Source organism: Nicotiana attenuata, unplaced genomic scaffold (genome assembly GCF_001879085.1).
Source record: "Nicotiana attenuata strain UT unplaced genomic scaffold, NIATTr2, whole genome shotgun sequence".
Taxonomy (NCBI): domain Eukaryota; kingdom Viridiplantae; phylum Streptophyta; class Magnoliopsida; order Solanales; family Solanaceae; genus Nicotiana; species Nicotiana attenuata.
In genome coordinates, this window is record NW_017670655.1 from 316,226 (window position 1) to 328,981 (window position 12,756).

Below are 12,756 nucleotides of genomic sequence, written 5' to 3' on the forward strand. Positions count from 1 at the left end.
AATGTTTTCTCGGGGTCTGAGAGTCCTTCAAGTAGTTCTCCAGTCCTCGTAGAATTTCTAGGCATACACCTGTGCGACCAGATCAACAACCGTCAAAATATCAAATGAAAAATTGAGTAGAGAGAAAACTGACCACACTAAGAATTTTTGTATTTCTATCAATGGTAATTGATAATTCCGTTAATTCCCCGGCAACGGCGCCAAAATTTGATCACGCCCAACTATGCCTTATAAAAAGGACAATGAGGACGTTGCAAATATAACCTGAGTTTTGTGCCCAGAGTCGAATCCACAGAGAATTAACCTATCAATCACTATCTTTAGACCTACTAAACTCTTTAGAATCAATTTCCCAAACGTTGAGAATCACAGTTGATGGTGTTTTTAATAACTAAGATTAACAGTAACTAATAACTGCAAATTAAAGATGCTAAGCTGTAAACAATAATGAGAAAGCGCTAAGGTACTGATTTCCCCTATTGATGGAATTCCTTCTGTTTATGTTTCCTACAAATTCACCAACACATTCTATCAATCATGAACGCTCTTCTTACCGTAAATCTCTCCCGAGTAATCACAGTAATTTACTTAATGCACTCTCCCGAGATACACTAGCTAGCTTTATTTATCACAGTTCACTTAAGATTGCACCCAAGGCTTTGTTATTCCTAATCCCGCCTTTAAACCCGCAGTTATAGATCCCTCTTATACTTTGGGAGTGGTGTTGTTCAACAATAACCTAAATATGCACTCTCTCCCGAGTTATGCACACTAAATAGGCACAGCTAATTGAGGATCCTGTCAATTAACTACAACAAACACGTAGTTGAACAAATAGAAATTAAACTGGCAAACTGTATTCACATAAACAAGAAGTTCATCCCTCAATAGGTTCCATCAAAACCCTAGACAAAAGATTTAGCTGCTCATGACTATGGGTAAATCAACTAGAACAATATTCATAATAACAATTGCAAGAAAAATCAAAGAAAAGAAGAAAGATGTTTTAGGTGATCTCTCACAATTGTTTTCCTTGCTAAAATATTCTCCAATACCACTTGCCTCCTTTGGGCGAAGTCTAGTATTTAAAATAGGGTTTTGGGCTAAAAATCCCGTGTTTTGCACTTAAGTCCCCGAACTTTTCCGCCTCTGCCGCGGTCGCGGTCAAACCGCGGCCACACACCTTTTCTGAATCTCAACTTATCCGCGACATCTTCTTTCGCGGTTCTGCCGCGGTCACGGTGGAACCGCGGCAGTCCTTCTTCAGGCTTGGCTTGAGCTGCTTCGCTTGGTTCATTTGGCAAAATTTTACGATTGGCCTCTTTTTCTCCATATTTGATCCCAAAAGTACTCCATAGCCTTCTCTTGTCATATATCACCTGCAAAGCATGAAAAGCACTAATCAGAGCATTTTGTTATCACTTTTATCATCAAAACTATACAAGAAGGTGGTTCTTTAGGGCCTAATTATAGTTAAATTCACCTATTATCAACACCCCACACTTAAACCTTTGCTCGTCCTCGAGCAAGTTAAACCACACTTCTAGGCCTAACCGTTGGATGCATTGCCCCAAGTTTATGCTATACCCGCCATTATGAACGAATAACCTAAGCAGTGCAACAGTCACACTCAGATGCAGACTCTAACGCCATGACACACTCGTGCTTACTCTAGTTACTCTAACAGAGGTGAAAACTCACTTTTTCTTCCTGAGTCACATGCCCTCACATCACAAATCTGAGAGAAGTTCCACACACAATAAATTAAGCAACAAGGAACCATAGATAGACAGAATTCACTCACTCTCAGCAAAGAACATTCACATGCCACACAGATACACCATAGGCTTGCCCCTAGTGTAATACTCTACTAATCGAGCTGTTCAGTCAAAGATCAAAAGGTCTTTATTTGGTTGTAATGTAGGCTAAGGGACGGATAGGATATATTTGGATATAGTGACTAACCTCCCTAAGCACTTTTAATACAAACTTCCTTTTTTTTCAATTTCCATGTTCAGCCCAATCGTTCTTCCACATTTTGTTTCAAAGTTGGCCCCCACTTTTCTTTAGGTGCACTGGCCTTTTTCTCTTTTCTTTTCTTTTCTCCCTTTTTTTTAACAACCATTGCACCATTCAAGTATTTCTTTCCTGATTTCCCTTTTTCCACTCCCCTACTACCCCACACTTTGACTTTTGTATGTTCTTTAATAATTCAAGTGCTTCTAGGAGGTACAGGATCAAGCAGTCAAACTACTCAAACACAGGGATGTAGATTATTATAGGGTTATCAAAGAACAGGCTTCAGGCTCAAAGGGGTTAACTATGGCAATATGTACACGTGGATTCACAATTATACATGCTATACAAAGAAGTGCCTCAATCATCTCTAATACCAAACAACTTCTATTTCGCTTTGCAAACACACAGGGCAAGTTCTAGGTATCGCATGCAAGCACAGAATGCAAGTAATAGCTCACACACACTTGGCATATAACTCATTCCGAATCAGTTTATCAACACACTCATACGAGCGTTCAAGCAAGGCAAGATGTGCAAAATTAAGGCATCAAAGTATGAGTCTACAAATGAGCCTAGACGTCGCACCCTCAGTTCGTTTTTGTTATTCTCAGGTGTGTAATCTAGGGTTGCATTCTAGCCTTCACCCATCTTGGTCCTAAAACTACAAAAGAAAAATCTACCTAACCCGGTTCAAGAAAAGCCCTTGGAAAAGAACCGTGGTCAAAAGAAAAACCAAGGGAGAATTACTACACTACCTAAAAATAAAATAAGGAAAAATCTACCTGGACTGCTTCCCTCAAGAGTACTGTCCAAGTGGTCCGTCCTCAGGAAGAGTCCTCTACAATTGTTTTTTTTTATCTGACTTTGACCCTCAAGAGACCCGTCGACAAGTGTCCGTCGTTGGGCCAAGTCAGTTGCTTCTAATGTGAGTACAGTCAATTATACACAACAACATCAATCTAATATTACAACATACTCAATGTCTATATACACTACAATACACTACCAGAGCAAGTCTCCCACCCCACACTTAAAATTATGGCATGTCCCCATGTCATATCAAAAATAAAGAATAGAAGGGTAAGAAGACTTCCCTGAGCATCAATCGGAGTCTGAGACGGTGCTGGGGTCGACATGACAAGCTCTCCCCAAAGCACGGAACCACGCCATAAACCGACTCTCAGACCTGGCATGCCGCTGAGACATGGCATCCATACGCGTGTGTAGGCCATCCACTGAGGTGCGAAGATCTACGATCTCTTCCTCCAAGGAACGCAACATAGGTCGGGTGGACTGGGATCTAGAGAAGCCTGCCCCAGTATGGTGTTGACGAGATGGTCCGGCTCGGTCATAGGATCGCCTGGATGGTGTTGGGGCTTCATCCTCATCATCGATCTGAATGGTGGCAGGTGCATCTCGGCCCACTCTGATGCCTGACGCTTTGAATGGTGCTTTAGCGGGCAAGGCTCCATCAGTAGGATTGGTGGGAACATTTTTCAGCAAGCACAACCTCGTCACCAATGAAGGGAAGTAGAATCCCTTTGACAGCAGCGGAGACCGCAGGATCATTTCATCACCAATTATCCTCGCCGCATCAAAGTTTTTCTTAGTGACGAAGCACCATGTCAATAGAGCTCTTTGATAGTTCACGTCAGTCGTGTTACCTGTTGGCAAGAACCGGCTGCAAATGACAGTGAACCAACATTTAGCCAAATGTGTGAATGACTTGGAGTTCAGGGTGATATTGTCCTGTATCCAGCGTGGTTGACCCCCTGCGCATAGTATTTCAGTCATATTCTCCCAAGTGACTCCTTGTGGTTCCTGGTAATAGTCGATGTCACCAGTGAACTTGGGCAGCCTCAACACCTGGCGAATCCTTTCAACTGAGGCATCTACCACCCTGCCCCGCACAATCACCTCCCTCAACATGTGAGCTGGGTAGTTTGCATAGAACTCCCTTACTAGCATGACGTTCACTGTCTCAGGTTCATCAAATAAGAACTCCATCTCCCTCCGTCGGATTTCCTCATACATTTCTTCCTTTTCTGCATGGAGGGCCGCCCTGTCAATAGGAATCTCAGGGGTGAAGCTCTTGGAGGCCTTGGCATGAAAGTCGTCCTCTGCCTTCTGTGATTCGAACCTGGATTCATCATATGTAGGCGCTTGGGAAGTTCCTGCCGCATTCTTTTGCCTTTTACGAGCCATATCACCTGCAAACAATTCAGTAGAACCATCAAATGTATCCTAACTAGTGCCAGTCGGATGGGTACTCAGACTTCGCCACCCGATGGCACCAAACAATATCCCCCTTCAATTTTTTTCTTCCTAGCTAGGCCAATTGCCCACTAGCCGAGTGTCTAAGGTTAACACCCTCCAAAATGGCCCTCACAACAATACTAACTCACAATTTCGGCAAACAACACCCCTCACAATCGCCCTCAAGTGGTTCACGCCAAACACAACACCACTACAAACTAATGGGGGCACAAAGTGCTCCAAAATCTCATCACACCCCCCAATTTTCGTCCAAACAAGCCCCTCCACCAAACTACATCACACAAATTATTTATAGTCCTCCAAATATCCTCAAAACCACACATTTAAGCCTCACACAAGTCCACAAGAAGCAAATACAACAATGAAAACAGAAAAAGAAGCAAAGATTTAACAAAAATTAACACTATTCCTACCTAGGGTTTAATTAATCTAATGTAGTCTACATTACACTAACTAAGATGAAGAATGAGAGAAAGAAGAAGGAAATTAACTTACTTGAATGAAGGAGGGAAGGGGTGGGTAGTGGTGATGGAGCTTGAAGAAGATGACAATGGAGGTTTTGGAGGGGGGGGGGGGGAAAAAAATAGGGTAGTTGAGAGAAAGAGGAGAAGAGGAGAAAAGTTGGGTTGGGGGGGGGGGTAAGTTTTCGTGGCTGCTGCTGAGGATGGGAGAGGAATAGGGTTTGGGGTGGGTGAGGTATTAGATAAAAGGGGGAAAAAAGAAAAATGAAAATAAATAACAAAAAAATCTCGTACCTGGGCCCGACGTGGTCTGCCGCGGTTCTACCGCGTTTACGGTGGAACCGCGGTAGACTAGGTTCAGAGAGGGATCCGCACCGCGGTTTGACCGCGTTTACGGTGGAACCGCGGTAGACGAGGTTCAGAGAGGGATCCCCACCGCGGTTTGACCGCGTTTACGGTGGCGCAGTATTCTGAACCATCATTTTTTTTTATATAATATGTTACACTTACAACAATGTCGTGGGTTGCCTCCCACGCAACGCCTGATTTAAACGTCGCGGCAACGACAAGGATGAGCGCATTTAAGGCTCGCTCGACCTCTGTGGTTCAGTCAGGTGTGCAGCTCCGACATTCCTTAGCTCCTCGCTCATGCCCACATATGGCTTCAATCTTTAACATTCACTCTAAAAGTCCGAGAGTCATTCTCTGTGGCAATTTCAACAGCCCCTGAAGGGAAAACTTCAACTACTCGAAATGGTCCAGACCATCGTGACTTAAGTTTACCTGGGAACAGACGGAGTCTTGAGTTGTATAGCAATACCATGTCCCCGGGTTTGAAATTTCTCTCAACAATGTTTTGGTCGTGCAGCCTCTTCATTCTCTCCTTGTATAACTTTGTGCTCTCGAAAGCAAGATATCTGAATTCCTCGAGCTCATGCAGTTCAGTGATTCTTATTGTGCCCGCAGCTTCCATATCCAAGTTCAGCTGTTTCAGTGCCTACCACGCTTTATGTTCAAGTTCCACTGGCAGATTGCAGGCCTTCCCAAACACCAACTTGTATGGTGACATACCAATTGGTGTCTTGAAAGCAGTTCTGTAAGCCCAGAGTGCATCATCTAGCTTCCTCACCCAATCAGTTCTTGTTGCATTTACAGTTATGGTTAACACACTCTTGATTTCTCTGTTGGACACTTCAACTTGTCCACTAGTCTGCGGGTGGTAAGGAGTAGCCACCTTGTGGCGCACATCGTACTTAGCAAGCAACTTTTCAAAGGCTCTGTTGCAGAAGTGAGTGCCTCCATCACTGATAATTGCTCGTGGTGTCCCGAAGCGGGTGAATATATTCTTTTTCAAAAATCCCACTACCACCTTTGCGTCATTGGTGGGCAACGCAGCAGCTTCCACCCATTTGGACACATAGTCCAGCAACAAGAATGTATTTATTGCCGTAGGAGCTGACGAAGGGACCCATAAAATCAATCACCCAGACGTCAAACACTTCCACCTCTTGAATTGGGTTCATGGGCATCCCGTGGCGCCGGGAAATGTTCCCGGTGCGCTGACATTCATTGCAGCCCTTCACCCATAAGTGAGCATCTTTAAACACTGTTGGCCAGGAGAATCCAGCCTCTAGCACCTTTGCTGCTGTCCTGACCCCTCCAAAGTGTCCACCATACGCCGATGCGTGACAAGCCTGCAAAGCAGAAAATTGCTTTATCTCGGGGACGCATCTCCGGATCATATTATCAAGACATATTCTAAACAGATAAGGTTCGTCCCAGTAATATTGGCGGCTTTCATGATAAAACCTTTTCCTTTGGACCGATGAAAGGTCGTGAGGAACTATACCACTGGCCAGGTAGTTAGCAAAGTCTGCATACCATGGTGCTTCCTGAAGAGTGGTGGCGAGTAGCTGCTCGTCTGGAAAAGTTTCCAGAATTTCCTCAACCTCAACTGCCGTTTCAGCTCCCTCAGTCGTGATAGATGATCAGCGACTTGATTCTCAGTGCCCTTACGGTCACGAATTTCAAGATCGAATTCTTGCAGTAGCAACACCCAACGAATCAGGCGTGGCTTAGATTCTTTCTTTTCGATTAGGTACCTGAGAGCTGCATGGTCAGTATATACAATTACCTTGGACCCTATCAGGTAGGATCGGAATTTGTCGAACGCGAACACCACAGCTAACATCTCTTTCTCAGTCACAATGTAGTTTAACTGGGCGCCACTCAATGTTCTACTAGCATAGTAGATTGGGTGCATCAGTTTGTCTTTCCGCTGGCCCAGCACTGCCCCCACTGCATAGTCACTGGCATCACACATTAGTTCGAACGGTTGCTCCCACCTGGGGGCAACAATGATGGGTGCTATGACCAGTCTCTTTTTCAACTCCTCAAATGCTACCCTGCAATCATCAGAAAACAAGAACGGTGATCTTTTTCTAACAACTTACATAGAGGGTTGGCAATTTTGGAGAAGTCTTTTATGAACCTTCGGTAAAAACCGGCATGCCCAAGGAAGCTTCTGATTGCTTTGACTGAGGTTGGGGGAGGCAGCTTTGCTATTACATCCATTTTCGCACGATCCACCTCAATTCCCTTGCCTGACACCCGGTGCCCCAAGACTATGCCTTCTTGTACCATGAAGTGGCACTTCTCCCAGTTCAGAACCAAGTTAGTCTCGATGCACCGTTTCAGAACTCGCGTCAGATTTATCAGACACTCATCAAATGAATTCCCCACCACTGAGAAGTCATCCATGAACACCTCCATTATGTCCTCTACCATGTCAGTGAATATGGCCATCATGCACCGTTGGAATATGGCAGGTGCATTGCATAGGCCAAAGGGCATCCGTCTAAAGGCATAAATGCCATACGGGCAGGTGAAGGAGGTCTTCTCTCTGTCCTCCGATGCAATGGAGATTTGATTGTACCCTGAGTACCCATCCAGGAAACAGAAGTGTGACCTCCCTGCCAGTCTGTCCAACATCTGATCAATGAAGGGAAGTGGGAAGTGGTCTTTCCGGGTGGCAAGATTTAACTTCTGATAGTCCAGCAAATTCTCCAGCCTGTGACGGTTCTTGTAGATATCAATTCATTGTTGTCATTTTTCACAACCGTCATGCCACCCTTTTTAGGAACACATTGAACTGGGCTCACCCAGCTGCTGTCAGAGATTGGGAAAATAATTCCCGCATCTAACCATTTTATTACCTCCTTCTTCACCACTTCCTTCATGTTGGGGTTCAGCCTCCTCTGGTGTTCCCTGGAAGGTTTGTGACCCTCTTCCAGCAGAATCTTGTGCATGCAGTAGGCGGGGCTGATCCCCTTGATGTCTGCCATGGTCCACCCAATGGCAGTTTTGCACTCCTTTAGTACCTGTAAGAGTTGTTGAGCCTGCACATCTAACAAGCCAGATGAGATAATAACAGGTAATGTGGAGTCAGGCCCCAGAAATTCATACCTGAGGTGGGCGGGCAAAGGCTTTAACTCCAGCTTTGGTGGTTCTTTGATAGATGGCTTGGCTGGAGGAGTTTCCCTTTTTTCTAAGTGCAAGGGCTCAAATTCTAGATTTCTGTCCCAGAACCCTCTACCTTCTAATGCCAACACCCATTCCGCTAGATCCTCCTCATTCACTTCATCTAAGTTCATCAAACATGCAGAAAGGGGGTCCTCAATAGTCAACACCTCATCATCAGACTCTACTATTACATCCACGACATCAATAAGAGAGCAATTGGCGAACTCACTTGGTCGCCTCATAGACTTCTGCATATTGAATGTTATTTCTTCCTCATTGAGCTTCATCTTGAGCTCCCCAGTCTCACAATCAATCAGAGCTCTTCCCGTGGCCAAGAATGGTCTTCCTAAGATTATAGGAATCTCTTCATCCACTTTGCAATCCAAGATCACAAAATCTGCAGGGAACACGAATTTCCCTACCTGAATCAGCATATCATCAAGGATACCAAATGTACGCTTCACAGTCCTGTCGGCCAATTGCAACAACATGGAGGTGTGTCTAGCTCTCCCAATGCCCAACCACTTATAAATAGCCAGAGGCATAAGATTAATGCTGGCCCCTAAATCACAGAGCACCTTAGCAAAGGCGAAATTTCCAATAGTGCACGGAATTGTAAAGCTCCCTGGGTCAGACAACTTTTCTGCAATTGGTCTAGTCACCACTGCACTACAGGTCTGAGTAAGTGTAACTGTGGCCAAGTCTTGAAAGTCAAACTTCCTGGACATCAAGTCCTTCATCATTTTTGCATATCCAGGCATCTCCTTTAAAGCTTCGATCAATGGTATATTCACCTGGATTTGTTTAAGCATCTCAAAGAACTTCTTATATTGCTCCTCCTTTTGATGCTTGGCCAACCTCTGTGGAAAAGGTACAGGAGGTCTCTTCTTCCCAATCACTTGGGACTGATCTTTACCAGCTACTATCTCAATTACTGGCTCCTGAACTGGGTCAGCTGCTTTCTCGGTCTCCTGCTGAATGCTCTCTTCTTCTTATGCAGGCTGGACTGTCACCTCTGTCGGTTTAGTTGTCTCATCCTGAATATTTTCTCGAGCCCTCTCTTGTTCTACATCTAGATCCCTGCCATTACGGAGACTCACCGCCATCAGCTGCTTAGGGCCCTGATCTTTTGGATTTATTTGTGTGTCTGCAGGTAATGTCCCTTGAGGACGATTGTTCAGAGACATTGAAATCTGGCCCATTTGCACTTCAATATTTTTGATTGCTGCATCATGTGCATCTACTCTCTCATTGATTTTGGCATTGGACCCAATAACCTGCTGCATCATTGCTTCCAGTCTAGAAAACCCATCTTCTTGTCTTCCACCATGCTGCTGCTGAGGTGGATGATACCCTTGCTGCTGATTGTGATTGTTGTACCCCTGTGGCCTGGGATAAGGCGCCATATTGTTGGGGGGTCTCATACCTCCCATGTTTCCTGTGTTAAACTGTGGCTGCGCCGGCCTGTATTGCTGCTGATTTTGCTGGCCCCAGTTCTGATTGCCCTGTCTCTGGCCTCCATAGTTGGACACATAGTTCATGTCCTCAGGGTGTTGATGCTGATGATCATGTTCTGCGTTCCAAGGATTACCAATTGGCTGGCTAATGCAAGATGTGCACAAGCCCCCGTTGGTAGTGTCTACAATATGTACTTGCTGTTTCTGCCCTGATTCCTCCACCTTTTTGGTGAGTATGCTCATCTGTGTCAGGAGGGTCGCCATATTTTCAGCCATGGTATTTGAGGGATCAAGAGGCACTGAGTGCACCACTAGAGTGATAGGTGCATTCCTGGTCGTCCACCCCGAATTCTGTGCCATCTTGTCAAGCAGATTCTGGCCTTCTCTCCAGGTTTTGCTCAAGAATGCCCCACCAGCTGAGGCATCCACAATATTCTTCATGCTGTCTGACAGTCCCATGTAAAATCGTTGTCCCAACATCTGTTCTGGAACACCGTGGTGGGGACACATAACCAACATTCCTTTAAACCTGCCCCATGTCTCATGCAGTGTCTCCATTGGTTTCTGTTTGAAGCTCACGATCTCGTCAATTTGTTGAGCAGTTTTGTTGGGCGGGTGGAACTTGTTGTGAAATTGCTTGACTAACTCATCCCAAGTTTCTATAGAGTTTATGGGGAGTGAGTTTAGCCAAACTTGAGCAGCTCCTGTCACCGAGAATGGAAACAATAACATCCTGATTGCTTCCGGAGTCACGTTGGGTTGCCTTTGAGTTTTGCAGATAGACAGGAAGTTCTTCAAGTGCTGCTGAGGATCTTCTATTTGCGTCCTAGAAAAGAGTCCCTTGTTTTGCATCAAGTGCAGCATGTTATTTGTGATCTGGAATGATTCAGCTTGTATTGCGGGCACGACAATGGCAGTGGCCAGATTGTCAGCTGTGGGTTGTGCCCAGTCATATAGTGCACCCTCAGGCACAGGAGGTGCCACTTCTCTGGCATTTAAGCCAACTTGCTCATTCCTGACGTTTCCGTTGGGGTCGTTTACGTCTCCCATGTCAATTTCGAATTTGTGTGTTTGTTGGGATTGTTGAAGTCTTTTGTTGGCACGGTTCAATGTCCGAAATGTTTTCTCAGGGTCTGAGAGTCCTTCAAGTAGTTCTCCAGTCCTCGTAGAATTTCTAGGCATACACCTGTGCGACCAGATCAACAACCGTCAAAATTTCAATGAAAAATTGGGTAGAGAGAAAACTGACCACACTAAGAATTTTTGTATTTCTATCAATGGTAATTGATAATTCCGTTAATTCCCCGGCAACGGCGCCAAAATTTGATCACGCCCAACTATGCCTTATAAAAAGGACAATGCGGACGTTGCAAATATAACCTGAGTATTATGCCCAGAGTCGAATCCACAGAGAATTAACCTATCAATCACTATCTTTAGACCTACTAAACTCTTTAGAATCAATTTCCCAAACGTTGAGAATCACAATTGATGGTGTTTTTAATAACTAAGATTAACAGTAACTAATAGCTGTAAATTAATGATGCTAAGCTGTAAACAATAATGAGAAAGCGCTAAGGTATTGATTTCCCCTATTGATGGAATTCCTTCTGTTTATGTTTCATACAAATTCAACAACACATTCTATCAATCATGAACGCTCTTCTTGCCGTAAATCTCTCCCGAGTAATCACAGTAATTTACTTAATGCACTCTCCCGAGATACACTAGCTAGCTTTAATTATCACAGTTCACTTAAGATTGCACCCAAGGCTTTGTTATTCCTAATCCCGCTTTTAAACCCGCAGTTATAGATCCCTCTTATACTTTGGGAGTGGTGTTGTTCAACAATAACCTAAATATGCACTCTCTCCCGAGTTATGCACACTAAATAGGCACAGCTAATTGAGGATCCTGTCAATTAACTACAACAAACACGTAGTTGAACAAATAGAAATTAAACTGGCAAACTGTATTCACATAAACAAGAAGTTCATCCCTCAATAGTTTCCATCAAAACCCTAGACAAAAGATTTAGCTGCTCATGACTATGGGTAAATCAACTAGAACAATATTCATAATCATAATTGCAAGAAAAATTAAAGAAGAAGAAGATATGATGTTTTAGGTGATCTCTCACAATTGTTTTGCTTGCTACAATATTCTCCAATACAAATCTTGCCTCCTTTGGGCGAAGTCTAGTATTTAAAATAGGGTTTTGGGCTAAAAATCCCGTGTTTTGCACTTAAGTACCTGAACTTTTCCGCCTCTGCCGCGGTTCTGCCGCGGTCGCGGTCAAACCGCGGCCACACACCTTCTCTGAATCTCAACTTATCCGCGACAGTCTTCTACAACGGTTCTGCCGCGGTCGCGGTGGAACCGTGGCAATCCTTCTTCAGGCCTGGCTTGAGCTGCTTCGCTTGGTTCACTTGGCAAAATTTTACGATTGGCCTCTTTTTCTCCATATTTGATCCCAAAAGTACTCCATAGCCTTCTTTTGTCATATATCACCTGCAAAGCATGAAAAGCACTAATCAGAGCATTTTGCTATCACTTTTATCATCAAAACTATACAAGAAGGTGGTTCTTTAGGGCCTAATTATAGTTAAATTCACCTATTATCACATTATCTCGAGGTTGAGCATACTCGGCTTCGATACTCATCGCGCACTTCGATCCTCGGGCATTGCACTCTGTCTTCGAGCTCGAGTCTGGTCCATCGAGCTCGAACTCGACCTTACCTGAACTCAGGCTTAAGGCGACCCCTTAAACTCGGAAAATCGGGCACACCTGATTTCGACCGTATAGATAGAGGATATGGAATTTTAGTGTGAACAACAGACGAAGGCATGCACTTATTTGATGACTAGCTTTTAAGATGCATACACAACCTTTGGGCTTCGGTGAGTAAATACTAAAGTTCATGTGGGTGACACATAATTAATCTCCAAATTAGCCCATGAATGGTGATGGGTCATGTGGAACTTAGTTCAAGGGGTAGATTGTTGGGTATGTGTAAA